General features: G+C 43.6%; 1 protein-coding gene across 2 annotated transcripts in view; it reads left to right on the top strand.

Moving 5' to 3' along the window:
• The window catches only part of IQGAP2 (IQ motif containing GTPase activating protein 2), a 314,063-nt gene that overhangs the window by 27,828 nt on the left and 266,177 nt on the right, over window positions 1-20,058 (top strand). The window lies entirely within an intron of this gene.

Below are 20,058 nucleotides of genomic sequence, written 5' to 3'. Positions count from 1 at the left end.
TTTCAAAGTTCCTTTGGTATTTTTTCCTTATATGTCAAATTTGTAAATATAGATACCAAATTGAATATAAAATTCAAAACAGATATAAACAAATAAGAAAGGAAGCTCTTTCTTACTGTAGATGGCTTCAAGATAGAAGGAATAATGGAGTTAGAAAATCCTAAGCAGATGCTGACCTTGGTGGACAAAGTTTTTATGAGGAAAGGATATTTACATAGTCACAGAGTATCTCCCCTCAAGTCAATTACTTAACACAAAGGGAAAAAGAGTGAGTATTCAGTGGAGAAACCTGGCATACATCGTCTTCACCAGGTGATTAAAGGCAGCGCCACTCGTGCAGAGAGTCAAACGCGACCGAGCAACTTGGCATGCTCGCAGGCACACATATTGAGACAATCCAACGTCACATGCCTCCTGATCTGAGTCTCTTAAAAGCGTACAGTTTGAGTTTTGTTGTCTAAGTGCCAGAGGTTCACAACCTGAATCAGGAGGAAACATCAGACGAATCTGGTGGACGTTCTACAGAATTAATTGTCTGTAATCCCCTCAAATATAAGATCAACAGAGACAAGGACTGATAACAGTTCCAGATGCAAGGAGGCTAGAGAGACAGGGCAGTGAAACGCATGGGACAAAGAGAAATCTGTAAAGGACATTACTGGGACAGGGGTGAGACTTGAATATAGACTGTGGATTGGATGGTCGTGTCATATCAATTATTGAGTTTCGTGATTCAGATAATTATGCCAAGTTCATGTAACAGAATGCCCTTGTTCTTAAGAAATATACACATAATGAACTATAATGAGAGGGAAGGTAGAGAAACCGTAGCCCTGGGCTAGAGGGGTTCACGTTGGTCATGATGTGCTCAGCTCTTTAGTTGGCTTTACTCTTGCCCACTGTGATATTGGGAGAGGTGTGCAGAATGCTGACAGTAAGGGAAACGCATTTCCCTTGAAAAGAGGTGAAATACACTGAATGTCATACCTTTGGATGGATGAATCACATTGTGTGAAGAACTGGTGGGAACTCTAGGAACAGTGTTTGAGACCTGGATGTGATCTTTATTGACCTATTAAGTACTTTATTTCAATATTGTTTTTCTTTTGAGCAACCTCCAAGTGGATGGGATTAGGATAAGAGTATTTTAAATATTTGGAAGTGTTTTTATATAAATTAAACTAATATTAAGCCATTAATACTATTAAAGAGACGATAGATTTAAAAGCACTCCCATTGGGCAGACAGGAAGTAAAACCCAGAGATTAAGTGACTTGCCCCAGGTGGTTTCTCCCAGACTTTGAACTTTCATCTGTTTGACCTCCTACAGTTGGCTTCTTTTGTAGACCATAATTCTGTGTACTTTCTAGGAATAAAAGAAAGTATAAATATAAGAAATAGAAGAAAGAAAATGTCTCTGTTGTAGTTTAGCAGTAGTTTTTGTTTTGAAAAGAAAATTAGACCAGAGAGATGCCTTTGCTACTTTGAAATTTTGTGGTTCTGTGAAATTGCCTCTTTAGGCCAAATTCAATTTAAGATCTGTTCCTGTTAATCAGTAGGGGTCTGCTGTCTTTAGGACTCTCCCAATGATCTGTGACCATAGGGTCTGCTCTTCTGTACCTGTGTGAGTTGATGGGTGAGTTCCCCAAACCCAGCTCTCTGTCTTGCTGAGAAGCAACTGAGCAGCAGTTTAAGGGTGAGGTGATGGAGCTGGAACGCCAGTTTAAGTCTCAGCTCTGCCTCTTGCCAACTGTGTATGCTGGGCCAGGATAATGACGATAACAATTATAATCCTCAGAAGACTGTGAATATTAAATGTGTTAACATTTGCAAAGAAATGAGAGCAGTACCTGGCATATAGAAAGTGCCATGTAAGCATTTGTTTTCAATCGTCATAAAATATACACAAATGTACCTTATGTACAAACCCTTTTTAAATATACAGTTATTTTATTACGTGCATTCATATTGTTGTGCACCCATTGCCACTGTCCATCTGCAGACCTTTTTCAGCTTCCCAAACCCACCCTGTGCCCATTCAACACTAGCTTTGCCTTCTCCCCTCTCTGCAGCCCCTGAAAACCACCGCTTCCGGTCTCTATGATTCTTGACTAAATACCTTGGCTCATGCCAAGTACTTATTTAGAATCAAAGAACTCTGGGGGTTTACATGCCAGAGTGTGTACATAACAGGTTTGCTCAGTGTTATCTAGCAAATTGGTATAAATTACCTTCTAAGGGCACTGGACAACTTGAATGTCAAACAGAGTTGGAGCATCCAGCTGAAAACCAGCCCACCCCTGAAAAAAAGATGTGGGAAACCAGATGGAATGAGAAAGTTCTGGTTTCTCTTTGCTCTGCATTTTTTTCCTCCTGACATGCTCCCCTGCTTCAGGAGCACAGTGGCAGTGGGTCTGCAGGCGCTGATGGGTTAAAGGGGTCAGGTTGTTGTGGATCACGGCAAGGGGTGGTGATATGGGGCAGAGGCAGACTCCAGTGCTGCAGGAATAGTGGGTGGAGGGCCTCAGAGGTCAAGATGCTTCCCAGGCCTGACACCTCCTCTTCAACAGGCAGCCAAGCGTGAGCCAAGCTGGCATCAGTGTGGGTGCCAGGGAGCTGCCCTGCTGCCCACGCTGCCCTCGCTGTGACACCCGGTGCCTGCAGGGTACACATCTGCCTGGAATACCAGTTTCACTAAGTTTAGAGGTGGGGACTCTTATATTTTAAATCCTGAACCACAGATCAGTTGGGGAGTAGAATGCAAAATAGATGGTTATCTTTAAGAGCGAGTCTGAAATGAGACTATTCATGCTTTTTGGGGTTCGAGCCATGCCCCTCTATACCTGTCTTTATCCCCAGTTCTTTCTGTATGTTTTTTTCCCTTCTGCATCTAGGGTTATTTCTCTGCAGAATAGCTCATTAATATGCAGTGGAGAAGCCTAGGTTTGTGTGCAGGTCAAGAGAGGAGGGTTCAGAAAGGCAGGTCTGCCTCTCCTGAGAGCAGTGTGCGGCAAGGAGTGCACGACGCAAACTGTGCTCTCCACCCATCAGCTGTGATCCGGGACAGATGACTCAGCTGCCCCAGGTCTCCATGTCTGCATCTGTAAAGTGGGAATCACACTAATATCACAGGATTGTTATGGGTTGGTACTGGGGAAAACTGTATCATGGAAATTTCTCTGGGGCCGTGGAAGTATGGATGTTTAGAAGCCAAAGCCTCCCCAGCTGCCTCTCCAGCCCCTCTGCTTATCCCTCTTCTAAGTCATTTGTGTAGCAGAGCTTCGACTACACAAGACTCTCGGGCTTCTTTCTTTTCTTTCTGGACCTCTTCTCTCTGCCTTTCCTTCTGGCATGCCACCCTTGTGAAATCATGAGAGAGGGAAGGCTGGCGTAGAGAAGAGTTTGGAGCTGACCAGGGCCATTCCAACAGAGCCCACCTCAGCGGGCAAGCAGCCATGTGAGCTGCTCAAGGCTCTGACGTGTGGAGCGTTCAGAACGGTAGTGGATGGATGGAGCCCTGAGGGAGGGAATGGCGAAGCAAGGACGCTGAAGAGCAGATCTAGGGCTGTCACTTGAAACTCCATCCCTGCTTCCCATGGATGCAACTCTGCATGTTCCAAGAAAATGCACTGTTGTTGGCTCAGAATACCGGTGAACTGGTAAAATGAGGACCTTGGTTTGAGGGTTGTTTTTTTTTTTAATTTTATGTATTTATTTATTTTTTGTGGCTGTGCTGGGTCTTTGTTGCACAGCACAGACTCTAGGGTGCGTGGGCTCAGTAGTTATGGTGCCCAGGCTTAGTTGCCCCTCAGCATGTGGGATCTTAGTTCCTGGACCAGAAACTGATCCTGTGTCCCCTGTATTGGCAGGTGGATGCTTAACCATTGGACCAAGTCCCTTATGTATTTAAATGAACAGTCATTACAGTGATTGAAGTCACAGATTTGACAACTGATGTCCAATGAGCTATATGTGGAATCACATATACAGTTATGTGTATGTGCCGCGTGGACCTTGTTGAAAGAGCTTTTATCAATAGAACGAAACTCTGCCCAGCTCCTGGATGATGAGCTATCATCTGGTCTTACCACTGATAGCCGTACAACATCCTGGACCGTCTTCCTGTTCCTCTCCTTAAAAAGTTCGGATTGAGAAGGATGAGGGACTGGGCAGGAGTGGAGACTCGGAGGGCTGAGGAATGGGGGCAGAGACAAAGCACAATGGTGCCTCTTGAAAGTGCAACTTGTTAGCCTTCTTGTCTTCTCTAGTTGTGTTTCCGGCCCAGCTTTCTCTTCCCTCCTTCATCACCTGACTTCAGACTTGATCTGGGAACCTGGCTCTAAGCAGTCCTAACATCGAATACTCTCCTCCCCTTGGCTTTTCTTTTCTTTGTCCCGTCATTGGTTGGTCCTTTTTCCAAAGGTTTTCCCAACTTCTCTCCGATGTTACGTGTTCTCTGTTAGATGACCAGCCATCTGGGGCACAGAATTCTTTCTAACACGTCATCCAGTGCCTTCCCTGCACTCCTGACGTGCTCTGCGACTGTTGAACCACGTTAGAGACTTTGCCACTTACCAAAAGAAACACATTCTGTTCTTGTTGTATTTATTGGTTTTAATTATAAGCCGCTTGGAAGGCATTTGAAGACTGCATCTCTCTAATTATCTGCCAGCACTTTGTACCTAGCGGACCAATTGCAAGAGTAAATTCCCATCCTCACTTGGCTTCATAAATGTGGATGTGTCTGCTGCCCAAATGCTAGCAGGGTTTTCCTCTCTGGAGTGGAAACAATGACTTAATTCTGAAATTGTGTTCAGGTCCTCTAAGGATCTAGTGCTGGTACACAATTCGGCTATCTCCTCTGATCCATGTTAGACCTGTGGTGCAAGGGCATTCACATGTAGAACAGCGATCCAGTCCCCAGGCAGAAAGGAAATGCCAGGGAAGCTCAGTTATTCTTTTAAATCTAAAGCAGAAGAACATGAATTATGTTTAAGGTGGTTACTGTCCTGGCTGCTGTATAAAGTTTTTGGAGTTTTGGGCTAAAGAATTGTAATTTCTAAAAGCCGTGGTGTCTTTCATGATGTTTATAAGTACATCCACTTTTCTAATCTTGGTCCTTGTACTTTTCTGTGAGCAGTAGTTCTGTGTGTTGGAACAAAAAGCATACAACAAGCCAAAACCAAAATGTTTTCAGCTTTGTTGCCCTAGTGGGGTAAATTCTTTCCCACAAGAGAGACGTTCCCAGGGTATTTCATCCACTTTCCAAGTGGTTTACAAAATCACGGTTTGTATACATTCTCTTCAGCCTGCAAGCTTGACATTGGCTTCACCCCCTCTTGCCAACTCAACTCCCTTCCCACATTGGCCATTCCATTTCCTCCTACTGCTCCCTGTATTGTTGACCTAAAAGAATAAAAATATGTTTGCTCTAATATAATAGGGTACCTCCAAAAGTTCAGTAAAAACTAAATAGAAGCCAAGAGTTTGTTTTAAATACAAACCAGCTCTGTAACCTACTAGCTCTGGGGTCTTGAGCAAATAGCTTAGCCCATTTAACACTTAGTCAAGTGGAGGAGATAATACTTGTCCATCTATCGGATAGGGCTGGGTCAGTCATTTGAGCTAAGTGATGTGCTGATTGTTTGCAGTCGCTCAGTCGTGTCAGACTCTTTGAGACCCCATGGACTGCAGCATGCCGTGCTCCTCTGTTCTCCACTATCTCCCCGAGTTTGTTGAAATTCATGTTCTTTGAGTTGGTGCTGTTATCTAACTCTCTCATCCTTTGCCTCTCGCTTCTCCTTCTGCCATCAATCTTTCCAAGTATCAGGGTCTTTTCCAATGAGTTGGCCCATCAGATGGCTAAAGTATTGGCGCTTCAGCATCAATCCTTCCAGTGAACATTCAGGGTTGATTTCCTTTAGGATGGACTGGTTTGATCTCTTTGCAGTCCAGAGGATTCTCAAGAGTCTTCTCAAGTGCCACAATTTGAAAGCATCAATTCTTTGACGCTCAGCCTTCATTATGGTCCAACTCTCACATCTGTAAATGACTACTGAAAAACCATAGCTTTGACTAGACTGACTAGTCAGCCTAGACTAGACTAGCTTTGTCAGCAAAGTGATGTCTCTGCTTTTTAATATGCTGTCTAGGTTTGTCATAGCTTTCCTTCCAAGGAGCAAGCGTCCGCAGTGATTTTGGAGCCCAAGAAAATAAAATCTGTCGCCATTTCCACTTTTTCCCCTTCCGTGATGTCTATGAAACCAAAGTGCCTGACTGAAGTCCTGCTCTTTGATGGTGGCGTCATCTGCAACGCTTGATGACGTCTCACAAATCCAGTATTCCCCAAGCCCTTAATGTGTGAGCTGATGCTGACTTTCATACCCCATTTAAATGCCATTAAGACCCTCTTGTTCATTAAAACTAGCCTAAACTGCTTTAGCCCAAAGTCAAGTTGAAATGTATTCTGCAGCCATGACTGTGTTGGCAACATACCTCCATTTGCATAGTATGATCCACTAGAGAGCTGAATTTTTGGCATGCTTTAAAAATCGACTATCCTGAATCATGTGTTAATTCACACTCACTAACAAACAGCATATGCTTGCATTAATAGTACCCTTCCGTTCTCCATCCTAGCCTTCTGATTGAGTCTGTTTTATTAAACTCCTCTGCCAAATACATGTGCAGATTTAACGTTCACTCCTCGTATATCCCACAACAGTGGGACGCCTCCATGCTGTTTTCCTTGTTCGTTACACAAACTTGACTTTATGGAAGTTGGCGCAGGAAGGGGTGCCTTTCTGGTGCTGGGCCACGTACAGTTTCCACCTCCACCGTCTGAAGTCACTGAGTGAGCTGGCTGCTCTTTGTTGGCTTCCTTGTCCTTCCCCGGTACCAGGCTCTTCTTCATCCTGTTCGTTCTGTTGCCACGCTGTGCTCTTGTAAAGCGTGGCCGAGGTTCTCTTCTATTCAGACTTACAGGGTTTCGAGTCCCAGAGGTTCAGCACTGCCTTCACTGTTCTCCAGCTTCAGTCCCCTCCTGTTCATTCCTCTCACTTACCTCTTTCCCCGCCTTCTCTCTCCTTAGCTCAGCATACCTTCCACCAGAGTGGTGAGGTGCATCATCTTCCTCTCTGTTGTCTTTGAACTTCTGTGTGTGTGTGTGTGTGTGTGTGTGTGTGTGTGTGTGTGTGTATGTGCTTCACACCTTAAAGCTGACTAAGTATTCATCACAAATTTTAATCCCTGTGATCCCTTTCTTGAAGCTCAAATGGGTCAGCTAGGTGCATGAAAGTTATCTTTCTCAATGGAACTGGCATGAAGGCTTAGTTCTCATCATATTTTAAAAATCTTTGTGTAACTGAACATTGAAACAAATAGAATCCTTTCTTATTTTTGATATAATTAAAGTAATACACATCAGTGGGGTAGATTATCTGGAATATGTAAGAATCAAAAAGTGAAGGAAGAAACTCAGAGCTCTCCTTTTGGAAACAAATGCTTTAGCATTTTGATGTTTCCTTTTAGGATTTTTTTCCCCTATTATAGTTTATATAATAACAAAATGTTATATAATTATTGTAGCAGTATATACACACATGTATATATGTATACAGTATGTGTATATGGGTGTGTGAAATTAAAATGGTGCTTTTAAAAATTTATATAGCTTCAAATACATTCAGTTTGCAAGTTACATGGGAGACTAAGTGAGGGGAAAATTGAATATAATCGATTATCCTTGGAAAAACTATCCTATTATCTGTTGTCTTTACTATACTTATGTTTATAAGTTTTCTGTCTTATATAACATCACCAGCTCAATGGACATGAATTTGAACAATCTCCAGAAGAGAGTGAAGGACGGAGGAGCCTGGCATGCTGCAGTCCATGGGGTCTCAAAGAGTCAGACACAACTTAGCAACTGAACGACAACAGACTCATTTAGTAATTGATTACACAAGAATTTAGCTATTAAATAGTTTGAAATATACATTATGATAAAATGTTTCTAAAAAACACTCATACAACAGCTTCGTGGGGTTAAGTGGCATTATTCCCATTTGACATATGAGGACACGGAGTATGACATTGTTACAGGCTCCCAGAGCACTGCTCTTCCCTCTCAGCCACACCCCTTTTAAACAATCAAGTCTTTGCGGACGGATAAATTAGGAGGTTGGGATTAACATATAACCATTGCTACTGGATAGCACAGGGAATTATAGTCAATATTTTATAATAACCTATAAGGAGAAAGAGCTGACTCATTTGAAAAGACCCTGATGCTGGGAAAGATTGAAGGCAGGTGGAGAAGGGGACAACAGAGGATGAGATGGTTGGATAGCATCACCAACTCAGTGGAGATGAGTTTGGGTAAACTCCGGGAGTTGGTGATGGACAGGGAGGCCTGGCATGCTGTGGTGCATGGGGTTGCGAAGAGTCGGACATGACTGAGTGACTGAACTGAACTGATAAGGGGAAAGAATATGAAAGAGAATTTATATCTGTATAAGTGAATCACTGTGCTGTAACACCTGAAACTAACACAATATTGTAAATTAATGTTTGTCTTCTTGTTCCTGTTTAGTCACTAAGTCATATGGACTGTAGCCCACCATCTCCTCCTCTGTGCATGGAATTTTCCAGGCAAGAATACTGGAGTGGATTGCCATTTTCTACTCCAGGGGATCTTCCCAACCCAGGGACCCAACCTGTATCTCCTGCATGGGCAGGTGGATTCTTTACTGCTGAACCACCAGGGAAGCCCTGTAAATTGGCTGTACTTCAGTAAAATAAAAAGTTAATAAAATAAAAATAAAAATCTCATAAAAATCAGGCATGATTGACAAGTTAGATAGAAATTAACCTTTTGTGAGGAAAGAGGAGTAAAATGCAGATGGGTGCCTCAGAGAAAACATGGTAAATTTTCTCAAATGTGTTCTCAGCATTTATTGACCATATCATTTTGCTTATGACGTGACATAGTGGTGTCATTTAATTTTTTGTTGGTTTTCATTTTGGTCTTGTTACAACTCTTGCATTCCTAATGTAGTCTAACTTGGCAATACTGAATACTATCTTAATATTTTTTCCTTTGCTGGACTACATTTGAGGTTTCTACATCTCTGAGAAATAAGCCTGTAATTTTACTGTCTGTACTTTTTCAAGATAATAGCATTAATTTATATGGTTTCCAGCAGGGAAAATTGTGTTTTTTGTTGTTCAGTCCCTAAGTTGTGTCTGACTCTTTGCAATCCCATGAACTGCAGCACACCAGGCCTCCCTGTCCTTCACTATCTCCCTCAGTTTGCTCAAACTCAAGTCCATTAAATCAGTGATGCCATCCAATGATCTCATCCTCTGCAACCCCCTTCTTCTCTTGCCCTCAGTCTTTCCCAGAATCAGGATCTTTTCCAATTAGTTGGCTCTTCACATCAGGTAGTCAAAGATACTGGAGCTTCAGCTTTAGCATCAGTCCTTCCAATGGATATTCAGGGTTGATTTCCTTTAAGATTGACTGGTTTGATCTCCTTGCTGTCCAAGGGACTCTCAGGAGTCTTCTCCAACACCACAATTCCTAAGCATCAATTCTTTGGTGCTCAGCCTTCTTTCTGGTCCAACTCTCACATCTGTACATGACTACTGGAAAAACCATAGCTTTGACTATACGGACCTTTTCCAACAGTGTTGTTTCTTTTTAATACACTGTCTAGGTTTGTCATAGCTTTCCTTCCAAGGAGCAAGTGTCTTTTACTTTCATGGCTTTAGTCACCATCTGCAGTGATTTTGGAGACCAAGAAAATAGAATCTATCACTGTTTCCACTTTTTCCCCATCTATTTAGCATGAAATGATGGGGACAGATGCCTTGATCTTAGTTTTTTGAATGTTTAGTTTTAAACTGGCTTTTCCACTCTCCTCTTTCACCCTCATCAAGAAGCTCTTTAGTTCCTCTTAGCTTTCTGCCATTAGAGTAGTATCATCTGCATATTTGAATTTGTTGATATTTCTCCCAGCAATCATGGTTCCAGCTTGTGAGTCTTCCAGCCCAGCATTTTGCATGATGTACTCTGCATAAAATAAAAGTCATGTAAATCTATCTGCTGATTAATGAGATATCAGTAATAACCATTAATAGCACCCTCAGAACAGTCTAATGGCCGCTGGGCCAGTTATCAAACATTTACATACAGGGAGGCAGTGGCACTTAGGTAAGGTAGAACTGGAATCCAGAGATTCCAGAACTTTGGAGTCAGGGTTGTTTCAGATCCCAGCTCTGCCACTGAACTGTCCTTGTGATCTTAGAATTGCCTAAGCCAGAATGACCCAACCTCTCTGCATTTCTTTCCCATCAGAAAAGTGGAGGTTCAAATTCCTGTCTTAAAGGGGGATAAGCGATAATATATGTAAAGTATCTGGCATGCGGTAAGTGATCATTAGGTGTTAATCCCTTCCGTATGCTACTTTCATGCGTGTATCACAAAGCGCTCACGTGAATGAGAGAAATATAGCATATGCGCCTGAAACAGAAAAACTCAACCAAGAAGCTCTTTTGTTTTCCTGCACTTACCTTTGAACTGTTTGTGATTTATTTTTTCTTTTCTGCTAGTAGTCAAGGAGAAATGAGGCCACGCTTCCCTATTCTATTGTCTCCTAAGACTCCTAGCTTTGTGGCCGTATTCTCTGATATTCTAGGTCATTTGGAATAGTTTGAGAGGGCAAGGACAGAGGGTTACCAGGGACTGACTTCTCCTTGAGAACAGCCCACGAGCCATCATTACATAACCTGCTAAGTCTGTTTAACAGTTGTAAAATATCATTCCATGAAGTATCAAAGTGTAAGTAAATGTCTGTGTCCTTAAAATGTTCATTTTCTATGGAAAGCAGGGAGAATCATTTTAGGACTTGTTGTAAATTGGAGTGTTTTTGCACTGACCATCTTAAGGGTAAAAAATAAATATCCAAGTGAGATAAGTTGAATTCCTTTCCCCTCCTTTAAAAATACTAGAAGCTCATCTAGGCTTAAGATTTTTATAATTCCTTCTGTAATTTTAACAGTCAGGGTTAAAAAGTCTTATATTGGCTTTGGAAACTTGATACTCCATTCTTCCTTACTGAAATCTGTGTAGGAGCAGGTAGAGAGCAAATGGAACTTTCCCTGTGCCTATTTGGTAGCTAAAGAGGTGGTTTTGTCCCCAGATGGTTTTTTGCCATTATAATTGACTACAAAATACCAAATCTAATAATAATTGCTTTTAATTTTTTTCCCAAATTGAGCAAAGTCCCAGACAGACCTGCTCCCACCCCCGCTCCCAGACTTCAGGTTGGCCACTTCTGTGTATGGATCTTAACATCTTCATGGTCTGCTTTGAGTTTCCATGTTATTTAAAATAGAAAAAAGACATTCTTGGTCAAATTTGCACAGTGGACCAAAATTAATTTTCTTCCCATGTGTGAGATGTAGAATGAGGTCCTGTTCTGAAAAGCTGTCCTGGGTTTTGAGATCTCGGGCTTGTTAGAAACAGATTGGCATCTTAGGTACTCAAGTATGATCACGTTCTTGGGAAAAGTTTGGCTCTTGGGAGAAGTTTGGCACCTTTTGCATCAAAGTGGGATCAAATAACTCTTTTTCATATGTTGATCTTAAAGCTATATATACTTAAACTGTGTTTGCAGAAAGGGATAAATGTTTCACAAAGCCTAAAATGTTTCATTTTTCTAAGAAATTATGATGAAAAATCTCTCTCTTCTGAGCCTCAGTAACCTCACTAGAGGGCTTCCCTTGGGTTCAGTCCCTGGGTTGGGAAGATCCCCTGGAGAAGGAAATGGCAACCCACTCCATTCTTGCCTGGAGAATCCCATGGACAGAGGAGCTTGGTGGGCTATAGTCCATGGGGTCACAAAACAGTCGAACATGGCTCAGTGACTCCACAACAAACCTTACTGGAAAAAGCACATGGGTAGCTCATCAGAGACCCTAACACTTGTAAGGAAACTGTAGTTTGTTGGTTACCCTTCTTTCCACTAGGAAATTCTCCTTGGAATGCTGAACTTGAAGATTTAGGGCTTTCTGGGAAGTGGCCACAGCCCCTTACTGCCACGTGTACCTTGAATATCCTCTGAAGTTGTGTGTGGATTTATAACTCTGGAGAGTCCTTAGAAATGGCTGATGCATGAGAAGTTCCAAGGTAGGCTTCAAATTCGTTCCTCCTCCCTTGGGATCTGAACAGTATGGCTGTATTAACATCAGGGCTTGGACTTAGTAGGACTAAGCTTGTGAAGGACGTAGCATCTCTGTCTGTCAAGCACAAAACTGCATACATGTGTGCTGAGTCGCTTCAGTTGTGTCCAGCTCTTTGCGACCCTGTGGACTGTAGCCTGCCAGGCTGCTCTGTCCATGGGATTCTCCAGGCAAGAATACTGGAGTGGGTTAGCACAAAGCTGAGTGCACACCAATCAGCAGACTTTACTGAGCACCTACTATTTACCTGGCACTTGGTGGAGATGTGGAGATGGATGAACTGTCAGCCTGTGTACTCAGGGTCTCATAATTTTCATGGCTTGGTGAAACTCAATGTCTGTAACAGGTAGGATGGCAGTCTCTATTGTCGTTTCAATTTCTTTAGAGTGCCTGGGAATGTGTTTCAGGTTGCTAACAACTTCAACCCCAGGTTTGCCTGTTTTTCAAAAGAAACTTCAGTTTAGGGAAGTTTGATCATGTGGTCCTGTAAAACTTCAGATTAAGTAGCTGTGAAATGCTTCAGGAAGCTGGTAGGAAGCCAGAATATATCACGGGTCAGTTTACTGAGTATCAGCTTACTAGAAATCTCAGACTTGGGGTTCTCTCATTTTTGGTATCCCACCCCTTTTCCCAGTTTTAGGCTTTCAGAATCAGTTCTCTTCCTTGGGGTATACATTTCTGGTAGCCATTCTCTAAGTTCTGAGAGTGAGGATTTACCCATTTAGGTGAATCTCCCATGTCAAGGCTTTGGGTCTGTCACCCAGGTGAGCGCAGTCTTAACTCTTACAAGATGGTTCAGTACACATTTGAGTTGAATGATATACCTGAGGATATTCAGAGTTCCTTACAGAAATATTGAGTCACGCAAAATAACAGTGTGTCCATCAAACACTAAATTGTGGCATGTTTCTATGAACTGATGATTCATATCATATTCTCAACCTATTTTTCCTTAATACCATTTTGTAAAGTGGGGGTTCCCATCCCTGGTTTTGTGACTCTTGCTAATGCTCCTTCCAGTATATCCCCACTTCTCTAAGCATCCTGTAGTTATGCCAGCAGTCGGGAAAGAATCTGCCTGCAATGCAGGAGACCCGGCTTTGATCCCTGGGTTGGGAAGATCCCCTGGAGAAGGGAATGGCTACCCACTCCAGTATTATTCTGGCCTGGAGAATTCCATGGACTGGGGAGCCTGGTGGGCTACAGTCCATGGAGTCAAAAAAGATTGGACTGAGCACTAACACTTTGACTTTCAGTTGTTTAATAAAAACTTCATGAGGGACTTGGTGTGTTGTTCCCTAGAACAGACTGGCACAGAGCAACCCCTCTAATAGTTGTTGAACAAATGAATACATTTTAACGCAAAGGAGGTGGTGGCCTTGGTCTCCTGTGTGAAGGGGCAAGTAGAGTAGCTGAAGTGAACAAGTGACCGTGCCAACTCCTTCATGAGTCAAGATGGTCTTGGTCTCTTTTCACAGTGGATTTTGTGGGTGTTCTTAGGAAAATAAACTCTTTAGGGTTCCTTCTGTTTCTGACTTCATAGTTCTATTTCGAAAGGTTTTCTACCAACTCATTCTGTTCCTTAAACCTCTGAATAAACCCTATAATGTTTAGAAAAGGCAGAGGAACCAGAGAGCGAATTGCCAACATCCACTGGATCATCGAAAAAGCAAGAGAGTTCCAGAAAAACATCTATTTCTGCTTTATTGACTATGCCAAAGCCTTTGACTGTGTGGATCAGCACAAAGTGGAAAATTCTGAAAGAGATGGGAATACCAGACCACCTGACCTGCTTCTTGAGAAACCTGTATGCAGATCAGGAAGCAACAGTTAGAACTGGACATGGAACAACAGACTGTTTCCAAATTGGAAAAGGACTATGTCAAGGCTGTATATTGTCACCCTGCTTATTTAACTTATATGCAGAGTACATCATGAGAAACGCTGGGCTGGAGGAAGCACAAGCTGGAATCAAGATTGCCGGGGAAATATCAATAACCTCAGACATGCTGGAATCAAGATTGCCGGGAGAAATATCAATAACCCCACATATGCAGATGACACCACCCTTATGGCAGAAAGTGAAGAGGAACTAAAAAGCCTCTTGATGAAAGTGAAAGAGGAGAGTGAAAAAGTTGATTTAAAGCTCAACATTCAGAAAACGAAGATCATGGTGTCCGGTCCCATCACTTCATGGGAAATAGATGGGGGAACAATGGAAACACTGAGAGACTTTATTTTTGGGGCCTCCAAAATCACTGCAGACGGTGACTGCAGCCATGAAATTAAAAGACGCTTACTCCTTGGAAGGAAGGTTATGACCAACCTAGACAGGATATTAAAAAGCAGAGATATTACTTTGTCAACAAAGGTCTGTCTAGTCAAGACTATGGTTTTTCCAGTAGTCATGTATGGATGTGAGAGTTGGAGTATAAAGAAAGCTGAGCACCGAAGAATTGATGCTTTTGAAGTGTAGTGTTGGAGAAGACTCTTGAGAGTCCCTTGGACTGCAGGGAGATTCAACCAGTCCATCCTAAAGGAGATCAGTCCTGGATGTTCATTGGAAGAACTGATGTTGAAGCTGAAACTCCAGTACTTTGGCCACCTGATGCAAAGAGCTGACTCATTGGAAAAGACCCTGATGCTGGGAAAGATTGAAGGCAGTAGGAGAAGGGGACGACAGAGGATGAGATGGTTGGATGGCATCACTGATTCGATGGACATGAGTTTGGGTAAATTCTGGAGCTGGTGATGGACAGGGAGGCCTGGCGTGCTGTGGTTCATGGGGTTGCAAAGAGTCGGACGCAACTGAGTAACTGAACTGAACTGTGATTTCCATAAAATGTTCTTGCTTTACCATCTTTAGCCAATGTTGGCTAACATTACAGCAAGTGTTTTGTGAGTTGCTAATACTTCAGGAAGTAGTTTTTCACGATATCCTGTGTTTCTTAGTGTTCAAGGCAGCAAGTAAAGATGGACTTTAGAGGAAGTCTCAGTTAATCAATTTAAAAAGCAGTTTTGAAGGCACTTTAGTGATCTTCCCTTGGGCTTGACAGTGACAAGGCCCTTTCAACTTCAGCAGGAGCAGCGTGGCGCTGGGCAAAGAGCAGGGCCAAGGTACTGAGGGCCCTCAGCTGCAGCCCCGGCTCCGCCACTGAGCCAGCAGTAACCATGGCAGTCCCTTCCCCTGGCTTGACCCTGTTCTCAATTGTAAGAAAGAGATAACGCCTGTCTTTCAGGGAGATGACGAAAACCACACAATAATATGGAAAAGTGCTTTATAGGTGGGAGTGTCATGCTGAAGTGTATTTTATCAGCTCTGTGAAGGCTCTTTAAATGGCAGGGTTAGTATCCATGCCTGTGTCCCTTATCAGAAGTTGCTACTTAGTAAATGCTGAGTAATGCAGAAATATTTGCAGGCAACCTCTGTGGCCCAGAGAGATCTGCTTTTGTTGTAATTAAGACGTTCTCACACTCGTAACCTTGGTGTTCACTTTGACACAATAGGTCATGAAGGAAGGAACGTGAAGTTGAAGTGTGTGTGGTTGGAAGAGGAGTGGCCAGGGATGTGGGCCAGGTTAGGAGGGAAGGAAGGAATGTGTACAATGTGCCATGAGGACATGCAGTTTTTGCTTTGTTCACTGCCCCGTGTCTGGTGCTCTGACTCTTGCTTGGCTCATAGAATCTGTGAATTGAATGTTAGTCGAGTGAAGTCTACAGAACAGTGCTGTATTTCCTTCATCAGTGACCACATCCTTTATTCAACGTAAATGGGCAAATAAGAGTACCCCAGGTAGATATTTTAAAGCCCGTCAGTACTTTCATGGAGTGTGCAGCGTCTGCAGGGAGGTGTGCTGACACCTGGAGGACACAGGCCTGTCTCGTAGGATTTACTGTTAAAGCCGTGGAGTTGGCACCGGCGCAGAATGCAGGTTCATGCGCACAGTAAGACACACAGCGAGCCCAGACAAACCCAAACCTGAGGGTCTGGAGCAGCGAAAGGGCCACGCGCGGAGATTGGGTGGCTCATGCTCGGCACCCTGACATTCTCTCATGGTTTTCAGGGAGCAGTTTTTATGGGCAGAACATGGGGTGAGGGCTGAGGGGCGTGTGGCTTTCTTCTGATTGGTTGTTGATGCGCTACTAGGGCGGTGCTTCAGGAATCTTGTTCTCTGCCTGAAGTTATCCTCTTGAGCGAGGGCCTTGGTTCTGCAGAAGAACTCAAATATATTGTTAAACATATTCCTTGAAGAGAAACCAGGATCCTGCCCCATAGATGCATTATTGGTTCTTGACTGCTCCTTTTTTTCCTGCTTCTCCTCCATTCCCTGATTAGTGACTGTTGGAATCTGTCCTTTGGTACTCAGGGAAGAAAGGTCTAGGAGGCTGAAACCTTTTCCCTGCAAACAAGAAACGAAAGACATGTAAAGAATTTGTCCCCAGGAGGCCCCCACTGGGTCCTGCTCAGTTTCGGTACCAGAAGAGAGGACATTGTGAATAGAGTCCATCAGGGGAGACTTTGGAAAGAAAGTGGTCCTGGAGTTAAACCTTAAGGATGGGTAGAATTCCATCAGCTATAGCCAGTACATTGTAGTAGCAAGGTAAAGCTTTGTGGCGAGTGTGTGTTTTAATTAAAATATGAAGTCACATCTTCTCTTTGGGTGGTGACCTCAGTGTTTGAGAGCCCCCCGTGGCCCTGGGCTGGTGGGATCTTGCATGGCTTATGGAGGCAGGTGGGGGGCAGAGGTCTGAGCACAGTCCTGCTGGTGCTTCTCCCCTCCTCCTGGGTGGGCTGGTTGAGGCGGAAGGAAGGTGGCAGGCAGAGTGCCTCCTTTTGAAGGCGACCCCTCCCTTACCCCCTGAGGAGGGTAAAATGAGCAGGTGGACTCTGACTAGGAGTTTGCTATTGCTTTCAAGCTTTTAACATGTATGAAGGTACCAAAACATGAAAATATCCTGTGAGAAGTGGGAGGCATTCTTTAGACGGAAATTAAAATACGAAACTAGTAGTCATGGGGTGTCCTGGGAATGAACTGTTAGGAACAGTGAAGAGAGAGGACTAGGTGATGCTGTGTGGGCGTGCAAGGTATCCTCTAAGGTGACCCCTAATGAGGAAACCATAATTTTGAAGTATATTCTTTTCGGGATGATGGTTAGCCCACTTTGTGAAGGTTCACTGCAAAGTGGTTGTTCACGTAGGGGAGGAGAGGAAACACGTTCTCTTCCAGAGCTGTGTTCTGTAGGAAATGAAGATCCATCGAAGGTTTGGAGACAGAGAATAACATCAGTAGGACTGTGTGTTACAAAGGGGCTTTTGGTAACAGTGAGGAGAATGGGCAGGGGAGGGACGTTGTTGTTGTTCAGTCGCTAAGTCATGTCTGACTCTTTGCAACCCCATGGACCGCAGGATGCCAGGCTCCCCTGTCCTTCACTGTCTCCTGGAGTTTGTTCAGATTCATGTCCATCGAGTGGGTGATGCCATCCAACCATCTTATCCTCTGCTATGCTCTTCTCCTTTGCCTTCAATCGTTCCCAGCATCAGGGTCTTTTCCAGTGAGTCGTCTCTTCACATCAGGTGGCCAGAGTATTGGAGCTTTAGCTTCAGCATCAGTCCTTCCAGGGAATATTCAGGAATGATTTCCTTTAAGATTGACTGGTTTGAGTTCCTTGATGTTCAAAGGACTCCTAAGAGTCTTCTCTAGCACTACAATTCAAAAGCATCAATTCTTGGGTGCTCAGCCTTCTTTATGGTCCAACTCTCACATTTATACCTGACTACTGGAAAAACTATAGCTTTGACTATACAGACCTTTGGTTCATCATAGCTTTCATTCCAAGGAGCAAGTGTCTTTTAATTTCATGCCTGCAGTCGCCATGACCAGTGATTTTGGAGCCCAAGAAAATGAAACCTGTCACTGCTTCCACTTTTTCCTTTTCTATTTGCCATGAAGTGTTGGGACTGGATGCCAAGCTCTTAGTTTGGGGAATGTTGAGTTTTAAGCCAGCTTTTTCACTCTATTCTTTTACCCTCATCAAGAGGCTCTTTAGTTGCCTCTTCTGCTGTTTCCTTTTCTTCCTCACCCATAAACAAAGACATTTCCTGAAGTTCTCTACTCGCTTTTTTCCCTCCCAGACTAATATTTCTAGCTCTAATGTCTCTGCTCTTCATTTGGGCAAATGCCTTCTCAGGCTGTTTGCTCAGAGGTAAAGTGCGATAGATTACATACCTGCCTCGGAGAGAGTCCTGAGACTTAAATGAGACACTGCATACTAAATTCTGCCTAAGCCTTGAAGGAAATTAAGTGCTCAATAAGTAAGCATCTAGTACATATTCCCATGCTTATGGTATTCTATATATTTGTGTATTTTATATATTTGTGTGTGTATTTTATATATGTATATTATATATATATATGTTTATACATATCTATATCTATATCTGGGCTTCCCTGGTGGCTCAGAGGTTAAAGCGTCTGCCTGCAATGCAAGAGACCTAAGTTCGATCGCTGAGTCAGGAAGATCCCCTGGAGAAGGAAATGGCAACCCACTCCAGTATTCTTGCCTGGAGAATCCCATGGATGGAGGAGCCTGGTGGGCGACAGTCCACGGGGTCGCTATATCTATATCTACATATTGATGAAAACATAATCTCCCCTTTCTTTTGAAGTCTTTGAGGATTTGGTTATTATTTTTAGATCTTAAGTGTTGAGCATTGTACTTGCCCAATAAGAGTTCAGATCTTGCTCCTAACTCCTTTTGCCTGCCAGATTGATGTTTCAGGTGCCTCATTAGTCGGATGTGTGCTTGGCCTTTCTTGGGGAATGGATGAGTGACCTTCATATCCTCTCTTCTGCTTGGGAGTGAAGTGAAGTAAGAGTCGCTCAGTTGTCCAACTCTTTGCGCCCCCATGGAGTATACAGTCCATGGACTTCTCCAGGCCAGAATACTGGAGTGGGTAGCCTTTCCCTTCTCCAGAGGATCTTCCCAATCCAGGGATCGAACCCAGGTCTCCCGCATTGCAGGAGGATTCTTTACCGTCTAAACCACAAGGGAAGCCCAGGGGTCCCGTTTAAACGGCTGATTGGAGCTGGCGACTGGGGAACAAAAGAGCAAACCCCGACGGTCCTGCCCCTTGTGCTGCTTACACACATTGTCTTCATTAGATGAGAAATCTAACCAGCGAGAAACCAAATTCATTTTACAGCCATCAGAATGGACGCTCAGGACCGAAGAGGGGGAAGGGATTCTTTTTATGAGAGAGAAGTGTTGTCCTGTAAATAGGCAGCCAAAACTTGGCTGATGTGACTGTTGGCGGCTGCCGGGTACTGTTGAGGCCACAAGCAGAGGAAGTGCAGTCAGGAAGCGGGGAGGCTGAGTCCTCTACAGAAAAGCAGGGCTGAAGTGTGGCAGTTTATAAACTAGGCTCATGTTGGAATAAAGGGTGTGGGCCTGAAGACTCTGCTCCCTGGCTGTCTCCATTGCATTTTTCTTTTGGGTACCTGTTGACCATGAAAGCCTCGTAAAGGCCGAGACATAAGCAAGGGAGGGATTTTAGTGACTTTGTCATCTGTAAAATAGGATTGGGATTGAATGAGATGCCTCAATCCCCTCTAGGAGTGGGAAAACACAAGTCCTTGCAGATTCTTTGTTCCACCCCAGAATTTCCAGGACAATCTGATTCTCGGAGCCACTGGACCAGTTCTAGAAGCCTGTTGAGGACAGTTGCTGGTAGACCATCCTCTAGTTGGTTTGAGGCTGTCTAAATCCTGTGGCATCACATCTGTGAGGTCTGATCGCTATTCTCTTTCTGTT

The sequence above is a fragment of the Bos grunniens genome, chromosome 10, assembly GCF_055505025.1.
Source record: "Bos grunniens cultivar Pamir isolate PY7600 chromosome 10, Bosgru_T2T1.0, whole genome shotgun sequence".
NCBI lineage: Eukaryota > Metazoa > Chordata > Mammalia > Artiodactyla > Bovidae > Bos > Bos grunniens.
The sequence above is the reverse complement of the archived record's forward strand: the minus strand, read 5'-3'. Positions and strand labels throughout refer to the sequence as shown.